This window comes from Podarcis liolepis, assembly GCF_965112155.1.
Source record: "Podarcis liolepis genome assembly, chromosome: Z".
Classification (NCBI taxonomy): domain Eukaryota; kingdom Metazoa; phylum Chordata; class Lepidosauria; order Squamata; family Lacertidae; genus Podarcis; species Podarcis liolepis.
The window spans coordinates 6,996,590-7,007,362 of NC_139570.1; the positions used below are offsets into that span (position 1 = coordinate 6,996,590).

At 41.7% G+C, this 10,773-nt stretch overlaps 1 long non-coding RNA gene across 1 annotated transcript; it reads right to left on the minus strand.

Annotated features, from left to right (window-relative positions):
• Nucleotides 1–724: 724 nt before the first annotated feature.
• On the minus strand, nt 725–5,556 carry LOC310698925. Its single transcript, XR_014521827.1, has 3 exons — nt 5,321–5,556; nt 3,364–4,097; nt 725–1,590 (listed from the first exon to the last, which is right to left on the minus strand). It is a non-coding gene; the product is annotated as an uncharacterized lncRNA (long non-coding RNA).
• Nucleotides 5,557–10,773: the final 5,217 nt, after the last annotated feature.

Genomic DNA, 10,773 nt, shown 5'->3' on the forward strand with positions numbered 1-10,773 from the left:
GTTCTTGGTTAGTTCTTAGTTGGTCTTTAAGGTGCTACTGGAAGGAATTTTTTTATTTTGACTATGGCAGACCAACACGGCTACCTATCTGTAATTGGTAAGAGCTGTTCAGCAGTGGAACAGACTCCCTTTGAAGGTGGTGATCTCTCCTTTCTTGGAGGTTTCTAAGCAGATGTTGGATGGCCATCTATAATGGATACTTCAGCTGAGATTCCTGCATGTCAGGGAGTTGGACTAGATGAGCCTCTTCCATCTCTATTATTTTATGATTCTATGTAGTTGTCCAGCCAACTCATATGTACAAAAAAATCCATGCATTGAGAGAATGTGTGCATTAAAATGAATATACAATGGTACCTCTGGTTACGAACTTAATTCGTTCTGGAGGTCCGTTCTTAACTTGAAACTGTTCTCAACCTGAAGCACCACTTTAGCTAATGGGGCCTCCACTGTTGCCGTGCCGCTGCCGCATGATTTCTGTTCTCATCCTGAAGCAAAGTTCTTAACCCAAGGTACTATTTGTGGGTTAGCAGAGTCTGTAATCTGAAGCGTCTGTAACCTGAGGTACCACTGTATCAGTGAAAGTAACATTTAAAATGCATTTAGGGAAAATTCCTTGCAAAAATGTGTGTCAGTTCAAAATGTATTTAAAAAATGTGTTTATTAAAAGACATTCACACTAAAATTCTCATGCAGATTTTTTAAAATTCAAAATGCTATGAGATGTGAAGAGCTGGATATAAGACTGACAAAAACAAAAAAACATTGAGAACTGAAATTAACAGGTCCTTCCATCCCTGTTTAGGACTTGGGTTGCTGGGGCAGAGCCAAACTGCAGAAAAGGTGGAGATGCCTGACCAGCAGCTTGATGAAGGCAGAGGAGCAACTTCTAAAGGTCCTTTGGTGATTAAGCAAGGAAAAGGAGCAAGATAACATGAGACAGTGGCACGAGAGTGCAAAGACAGAGAAAGGAAATAAAGTTGGTCTAGGGAGAGTTGAGCTTGGGAGGGGGGCAAGGAAACATAAGTGATTGGGCAAGCAATGCCCCCAAAATAATTTATGCCAAATGAAGGAATTATGAGAAGTAACATAAGCCACATCAGGAGTGAGCTACAGCAGAACAGGCAAGAAGCAGTGGCTGGTCTTATATCAGCATAATTAGCTAGGGGTGAAGGAATTTAAGTTAAGAAAGGATTGTATGATGATGCGAACTCCAAACTCATGGGCAGGCCCCAACATTTCTAGCTAGTCCTTGTCTGAAACCCTTGCAATCCATTGCTACCGACTGTTGACCATACTGAGCTAGATGGAGTGATTATCTGACTCAACACAAGGCAGCTTCCTGTGTTCATACCCAAAGTGGATATTGTCATTATGCTTCTGTGTGATTCATCTTGTTGTCCACATTTCCTGCCAGTCAACTTCCACTGGGGTGGCAATGTTCTTCACTGGGTGCGATTAGTCAATTTCTGATGTAGAAAGCTGTAGAGTTTTCTGTCCTCAGAGGAGTCTCATCACCCATCTCTGTGTGAGTCACTGCTGCATATTTCCATCCTTCCAAGTAAGAGCTGTGCCTGGATCAGTAATTTACTGGGAAACACAGGGGTGGGGGGTAAAAAGCCTAGCATTACACATGAAAAGGAAACACTGTTGGTTTCATAAGTGAACTTCATCTCCATCCAGAAGGGAGGGGGGAAATACTCTTAACCAGAAATTTGGGGGACATTGCTCTAATAGTTGGAGGCTTTAGAACTTTCACTGTAAATGGAACAGATTTCTAACTTGCAAGCTCTGAATAAAGAGCCAAGCTTAATGCATTTGAAGTGCAGGAAAAAGTGGATGCACAAATGGGGATATTTATAGAAATGACATGTGCCTATATCTTGAAGAGGTGCTATATGATAATTTGGGTAAACTGATCTGCTAGAAAGTTGAAAAGGAGCTAATGACCAGAGAATGGAACAGTCCATTTCATCTGTACGCTGTTTTGCTAACAATTTAGAATGTACCTACAACTGCAATTCAGATAACATTTTAGGCAGACGGATAACATCAAGGGAGCTACATCTTCAGATTCTCAAAAATTATCAGCCAGGACTGAAAATCATGAAAATGGCAGATATAGTGACAATAAAAAGGATAGCACACAACCACTAAGGTTCCTAAGAAGTGGCATTGTAGAAGGGGGACACAAGAGTGCCCAGCTTTGGGACTTCTTCTTTTGGGGGGGGGGGGCAGCAGGAATGATTGTGTCATCTGTCCACTAGCTGGGGGAAGTTATGGGGCCTCCTCGCTCTGAAAGATGAAGGATGTGTTAATGAGATTCTTTGCCTTTCTAGTTAAAAGTAAAAGGTTGCATTTCATCTGGCCTGGAGGTCTTTTGATGAAGCTCAATGTGTTCTACAAGCTGCTTCCCACCCTCTAATAAACACTCTCTGTTGTCCCTATCAGCCCAGTGGGTTTTTGAAATTCTCTTTCTTTAATGCATGCATGCATGCATTCATGCATCAAGCAGAATGGATGTCATGTAGTCAATGTGCATAACAACCAGCCAATTTGAATGTTCACCAAATCTCATGGAGAATGTGGACATAATCCATTCATGAAAAGAGAATTGTGCACATTTCCTGGGAGGCCTCTGGAACTGTGCATATTTTGGAGAATGTACAAAATCCAGTCAATATCTGCATATTTCCAAAGGCCTGTTGGAGGTTATATATGTTTACCAATAAATGTGTAGAATTCCCAATTTGTGAATGGATTACTCTATTTGTACATTCTCCCTAAGGCCTGGTGAATGTTCACAAGAAGCACATTAACCAAACCATTCAACTCATATTCCCCTTAACACATGTGTGAATGAAACAGCAGCCCCTACACTAATAGGTTTTGAAACTTAGGTAGAGTAGAATGGGTGCTGCACAGTAAGAGAATGGTGTGATGTATGTACGGTTTGGGAAGTGGGAAGAAGTAGGGTGTATAGCTTATTACAAAGGAACAGTAGCAAGGCAGAAATCAAATCTGACAGGATCCAATTGTCCGTCAGTGAACTTTACAGTCTGGACCTCGTGGTTCAATGCACATTCAACAAAGCAGCAGTTGTTTACTACAGCACTGGCCAACAGGGCCTGCCCTACCATTAGGCTACAGCCTAGCAGCAGCTGCTGGAAAGTGCAGTGCAGTGCAGTGGTGAGGTGTTCTAGATCCAATGCAGGGCTTCTCTATCTCTCCAATGCAATGGGGGACACTCACCCATCAACACGGCTGAAGTAAGTTTGAACTGTTCACCCAGTTGGGCTATATTTGTAGAATTGGTGGTAGATCATAGGCACTGCAGACCAGGATGGCTGTAAATTTGCTTACCGGGTTTATTTCTATTTATGAGCCTTCACCACTTCCAGTGGCTTTCCAGTATCAAGAAGACTTACTATTTATTGGCACTGTTTGTGAGGACAATGATACTCTGCAGTAAAAAGAGAGGGGCAAGATGAAAGAAAATTACCACATCCAAAGTATATTATCCCACACTGCATTGCACAAATGACTGCTATCATTAATAAATTAAACCAGGATTTCAATAGTGATATTCATCAGCTTCGAAACTCCTGTCAGATGATTGCTGGAGACTCTAATCCGAGTTGCTTCTGTACCAACATCAAAAATAAAACTTTTTGGGGAGGAAATGAACCTTTATTTTGCCCCAATGTTCTGGTAGCTTAAAATTATAGCTGCATCTCCTTCTCTCCCTATCTGATGAATGGAAAAGAAGGCAGCGTTCTGAACTTCTGCAGGGTTTATAGATGCAATGATTCACCCTTTCAGCCATTGGTAGCTGTGTGATAATAAAAGATAAATCGGAGATTGCAAGAGACAACAAACCAAGAAAATATATTTGAGACAAAGTAATCTGCTTCAAGGCTCTTCTTAACATTTGTAATTTAAGTCTACTGTGCCTCCAGGGTGGACTTATATTTCCCATTCTTATGGAAATGGTAGCCAATGCATTGCCCTCCAGGGGTTGTTGAACTACAATCCCCATCATTTCTGACTTTTGGCTATGTTGGCTGGGACTGTTGACACCTGCTGCCCAGCAACACCTGGGGGACACCACATTTTTTAAAAATAGCAAAGCATTTAACCATCTTCAGGAACAGGTTTAGCACCTCATATATTGTTTGTGAAAAGGAAACTATGCCCAGTGGTGTATTGGTGTAATTAATTTTCTTATACCCCTTCTCCTTTGGACTTAATGATATCACATAAGCCTTCTTTACATGATAATGTGTATTACTGCACTTCAAAATGTGGTAAGCCAGTCTTGAAGCATTTGGGTCCTACTGCTCATTTTGCTGCAAGAGACTTTGGACTTCTTCAACAAAGTTCTGGCCTGATGTACCATCTCCTGGAGATAGGCAATGGGACCAGCTTCAGAGGCTGGCTGCTGCTGGTAACCAATTGCTGGATGGATGGGTGAGATCTTGGTCTAGAGTTCACCCCATAATTCTCCTAAAATGCAATATGAACTTGTAATTTTTAGTTTAGGTAAATGCTGAAGTTGGCCACCAACTTGAATAACATTAACAGAGGATTAGACAAATTCATGGATAATGCTATCAATGAGTGCTGGTCTAGGACATGAGAGATCCAAGTTCAAATTCCTTCCACAGACATGAAGGTCAGTGGGTGACCTTTGGCCAGTGATTATCCTTCAGAGGAGGGAAAGAGCCACCTGGACCTCCTTTGAAGAAATGTTGACTATACCTGTAGTAGTAGTAGTAGTAGTAATAATAATAATAATAATAATAATAATAATAATAATAATAATATATTATTTATACCCCGCCCATCTGGCTGAGTTTCCCCAGCCACTCTGGACGGCTCCCAGTCAAGTGTTAAAAACAGTACAGTGTTACATATTAAAAACTTCCCTGAACAGGGCTGCCTTAAGATGTCTTCTGAATGTCAGGTAGTTGTTTATCTCTTTGACATCTGATGGGAGGGCGTTCCACAGGGCGGGCGCCACTACCGAGAAGGCCCTCTGTCTGGTTCCCTGTAGCCTCACTTCTCGCAATGAGGGAACTGCCAGAAGGCCCTAAAAATAGTTAATAAAATTGTAGAAAGCTGTAACTGCCTCTGAATACCGGTTCTTGGGAATCCCAAATGGCAAGAGTGCTCAGGTCCTACCTGAAGACTTCCCATGGACATTTGACTGGCCACTCATTGGGAGTTTATTTTTTAGTTGCAAACTGATGTGGAAATGTGGAAAAATGAGAAACCAAGAGAAAGCAAAATGGCATTCTTTCCAATCCCTAATTCATACCTGCAGATCATCCGTTGAGCGGAATGCTGTTGCTAGATATTTTCTTGGAAGGTTACCATAAAAGTATACTGAGTGGCATTTTCATTTGTTGCAGAAGTCACAGGAGTGAATTGTGCCGTCAACTCTCGAATGGTGTCTTCGCAACTCTGATTCTGAGCTCAAACAAGCTTTCAGTAGAATCCAAAGCCAGACAGAGGAAGGTCAGGACTCTTTTGAATTGGATCACCTGATTATGATTCTGCCAATCAGAAGAAACAGAAGCTGTAAACAGACAATAAATAGGCTTTAAAATGGGAAAGTCCTGAAAATAGCCAATTTTATGCTTCAGCTGTGTCAGGCAGTTTAGCACTAATTAAATTTTGCACCAACCTGCCTGAGGTTATGCCATTAACAGTGCTAATATATATCTAGATATAAATAAATACATCCTGGGCCTAATGTGTGAGGAAAGCAAAAGTATTTTTGATGGTACAATATAATCTAATTTATGCTCATTTATAAATACTTCAAGCTACATTAGATCATTTGCTGTACTGAAATAGTTTCTCAGCAAAATATGATATGAGCTCTCCCAAAGGTTTATTGCACAGCGGGGGGGTGGGGGGTGGAGTTGAGCTTATCTGCTTTCACAAATGCATTTTCTCTACATCTCACAGAGAAGCATTTGCAATTTGGCTCTATGCTTGTCCGTACTGGTAAGATTCCCAGAATTGCAGTACCAGACCAAAAATGTCGACACAAAGGAGACAATTCACACAGACACAGTAAACTGGCTGCAAGGCTGTGATCTTTAAATCCTTTACAGTGCACCCCAGCATAAGAAATCCACCAGGGCAACTGTTTCCACCCCTATGCCTGAATGGAGAATAAGATGGATCAGTATCATCCAAAAATGTATGGAGTGGTGAAGCCACCACTTGCTTTGCCCCCCCCAAGGCAAATTCACCACCAAAAAGATGATACTTTTCTGTGACCAAAGGAGATAAATTTGACTTTTTTTTAAAGGGGTTGTCTTGCCAAGAACCTGCCCCCAAACCTCTGAGAGACCATTCTTGTTGGACCAGATTGTGCCTAATGAGAAGGGGTAAAAAGAAGTTTGCAAGGTAAAATAATGCCTTCGCTTCTGTAAGGCCAACCAGCCTGAGCCAGGAGAGTCCCAGTCCATACCAGACACCACTTGAAATTTGAGGACCAAGACAAGAATTTGAGGCTCTCTGTCTCTGCAAGTTCCAAGCCCATAAAATATTACTCAGTAGTAGTTTGAACAAGAGGCCCAAGTATCCAAGACTTTTACCAAGAAATCACACCAGTGTTAAAGAGGTAGATTTATTAAGAATAATTAAAAATAGCAACATTAAAAATAGAACCTGTACACCAGTGCGAAATAGGATTAGAAAATACAGACCACAAAGGTTCATTACCAAACGGTCAAAGACCCTGCAGGAGCTTGTCCCTCTGCAATGGTGAGTTGTGGCTGCACATGTTGTAGAGGCCAAGCAGGAGAGCTAGCAGCATCTCCACAGGAGGTGGCCACCAAGGAGAGTAAGAGGGATGGTTCATTGAATCCACCAGGCAGAAGGGAGAGACTGCAATAAAAACTCTGAAGGAACTTCATCAGGATGAAGGGAACCTAGATAGGCTCACAACTGGTGCATCGGAGCTGTGCCTCAAGGGTTTTGAGATGTTGCTCCTTCATATCTGCACCCAGAAAGCTTCTGGGTGGTGCATCACAGAGGCAATGGTGGAAGAAATAAGTCTTCTTCACTGCCACCATTGCTACAAACTTAGGACTCATCCACATTTACGTTCTGTCCCATGCTGTCTAGGCACATGTCCATGCTTTCCTGGTCCGTGTCTGACTGCCTCCCCACCCCGCTCTTTGCCACTTTCCCCCAGAAAAGCTGTCCTTTCCCACTAAATTGGAGCAAACGGCAATTTGGGTTTTCTATGGATTTGCTGGTTGCTCTGATTCAGTGGTAAAGAGTGGATTTTTGTGGGGAAAGTACCAGGGAGAAGAGAAGAGAAGAGACTTGGACACAGACCTGGAGGACCTGGACTTGTGCCTAGAAATGCAGAGCGAAGGTAAGTGTGGATTTTCTCTTATCCAGCAAAAAGAAGATTTGGAGGAGAACTGAACTACCTAGTCTCAGCAAAGCAGGGAAGTGTTCTTGATTTATTGACTGATTTATTTCTTTATCCATCCAGCAACCATTTTGATTTTCTTACAACAGTTCCACAATGTACTGGGATAGCTCAGTTGGTACAGCATGAGACTCTTAATCTCAGGGTTGTGGGTTCGAGCCCCACATTGGGCAAAAGATTCCTGCACTGCAGGGGGTTGGACTAGATTACCCATGTGGTGCCTTCCAGCTCTATAATTCTAGGGTTCTATAAAGTGGACCAGGTTGAATGACTCAAGAGCATCAGATGAGTCCCAAAGGATCAAACCAACATCCCATCTGGTCCAGAACCCTGTTTCCTACCTTGGCTATCCAGTTCTCCTTGGAGCATCTGCAAGCTGCATATGAGAGCTCCTTCAAAATTATAGAGAGTAAAGTAAATATATATATATATAGAGAAGCCCCTTCCTTGCCCAGCTTTAGTGATGTGTCCAGTTGATTTCTATTCCAAGCACCTCTCCCTTGACAAATATCACTGTTTCCCAACATCAAAGACCCCCAATAGCATCCTGTTGGACCAGGCACCATTTTCTAGTGATTTACCGAAGTTACAGCCTGCATCTCTGATAAACTCCCATTGCCTTAACAGCATTCCTACTTAATCGAGTGACAGAATGTTGGCAGATCTAAGATCCTCATCCATGGGAACTCAGTTAGAATAATAATACAGGCGTCTGTGGCATTTAGCCCATCTTCTCTGGGTCATGCTCTGAAAGTAGATGATACAGGAATCCTTGCTGAAGCTGAGTAGGTCTGGGTTTCATAAGCCCCTTAAAGGGAGACCACCTGATAATTTTATGTCAGCTTGGGTGTCACAGAGAGAAAAAAGAGGTTTAGATATACAAATTATATGTTCATCTATAAAGGGGAAGTAGACTTCAGATCTGATTAAATGATTCTTGGCATCTGGCTGCACCACAGAACTGTTAGCAAATAAACTATCCATGGAGACAGTTACAGCAGTGTACAAAAATGTGTTAATTCCTGTTTATAATTTGATTAATAGTATGGTTTCTATTCAGTAAGATATTTGTGATAGATATATGCACCTCGAGAAGCCTCTGTACAAATACACAGTTAATACAGGCATGTACAAACAGTGTGCACTGTCTAGACTAGGGGTAGCAAACCTAGGGTTCTGCTGAGGTTGTTGGTCTCCAACTCCTGTCAGCCTCAGTCAACATGGCCAATGGTCAGGGATGATGGGAGTTGGAGTCCAACAGCATCTGGAGGACCATTGGTTCCTCATCCCCAGCTTAGACTAGGATGGGGAGATCAAAGTTCAGATCCCCACTAAGCCTTGAAGCACACTGGGTGATTTTGAGATACTCCCTCTCTCCCTCTCAGCCTAACCTACCTAACAGGGTTGCTGTAAAGATAAAATATACTCCACCTTGAAAATGGAAAGTTTGGCTATAAGTATATTTCATTCATTCATTCATTCATAGGTTATTTAACTCTTTATATCATAATAATTAAATTTATTACCCACCCTTTACCAGCAGGATTCAGGGTGGGTTACAATAATTACCAATAGTTAAAACAGATTACAACCATAGGAATAGGGTGGGTCCTTAAAACACATATCTCACATGTTGAAGGTCAGGACAAAGACATGTGTGTTCAGCATTCAATGAAAGCTGTGAAGGTGACAGATGCCCTGATGTGGGGAGAGAATTCCACAACTTAGGAGCTGTCACAGAGAACACCCTTTCCCAGGCCACCACCAGCCCTTGCTTCTGACAAGAGAGCTGCCACTGCTGGTGTTAATACGTTGAACTTTCTGTAAGGAAGAAGACAGTCTTTCAGATATTTGGGGCCTAAGTCATTTAAGACTGGAGCACCTTAAATAGGGTCAAGAAATGAGCTCGCAGCCAATGCTGCTGTTTTAGAACAGAGCTTATAGAAGTTCTAAAGGCAACCTCACCCATGCTTCTGTTTGGTCCAAGATTTTTCTTCCATGTGTCCCATGACTTTTCAGAATGGGTCTGAGAGGGTTTTTGTTTTTTTCCTCCTTTTGTCGGAACAAACATCAGTTGGGATTTCTGTAGACTGAACTTTGTTCTGATTCAGTGGTACACCATGGGTTTTCCTGGGGAAAGCAGCAGGAGAAAAGAAAAGCCTCTCAGACATATGGTAAGAAGTCACAGGACAAACAAGAAATCTCAGACGAACCAGAAGTGTGGCACTGCATTTTGGATCTGTTGAAGTTTTTGTGCTGTCTTCAAGGACAGCCCCACATAGAATACACCAGAACAATCCAACCTGGAAGTTACCGGAGCATGGAATACTGTGGCCAAGTAATCTCTGTCCAAAAGAGGCCATGCCTGGTGAGCTAGCCAGATCTGGAAATAAGTACCCCTAGGCACCAAGGTGACCTGGACCTCAAGTGAAATTGTTGGAGCTAGGAGTAAGCCCAAGCTATAAACTTTCTCTTTCCAGGAGTGTGCGGAACAACTATCACCCCAGTTTATGGATTAGTTAAAATAGAAAACATAACAACTGTGTCTTTTGAGGATTCAGCTTCAAGTTATTCGTCCACATCCAGCATCACTGCCTCCAAACACCTGTCTAGCACCTCACCCACATCTCCTGATTCAGATGGATAAGAGAGAGAAGAGAGAGAGAGAAAGCAGCTAATTAAAGTTTTTATTTTTGAAAAAGGCTAAAATATACTAATTAGGAAAGAAGGGGATTAGGTTGCCTTGTTCTCTTTACTGTTGTTTTCCCCTAATTATAACACTGTTAATTGATTTTCAGAAAGAAACCAGTCATACTGAGAATACTCAGTTTATTCATGAAGCAGGCTACTACCTGAGAAAGTTATGGAGTGTGCTATCTTGGGGCAAACGTCAGCACCTGAATAGGCTTAAACTGCATGATGTGAGTTTTTTAAAGCTTTAAATGAATATAAAACACAACAGAGGAAGGCTCTATGCCTGAATAAAGATATTTCCCTTGATCTATATACATGGAATTAAATTGTTAATAAGGAAAATGTGTAGAGATAGTCAAATTATGTATCCCCTGAGGAAACTGACTATCTTTTAGCGATAAGGCTGAGACTTGAGGTATATGTAAAAGTTAATCTGAACGACATAGTCAGCTCATTAAAGTTTATATTCTGAAAAAGCCTAAAATACCCATATGGATTCAAAATCTCATTATATCTGTTAATGAAATTCTTATTTTTTCCCCACTGTTCAATATTTCTGCTTAATGGGTTGCACACATTTTTTGTATTGTTTTGTTTTGTTTCCCAAGCTCTGCAAC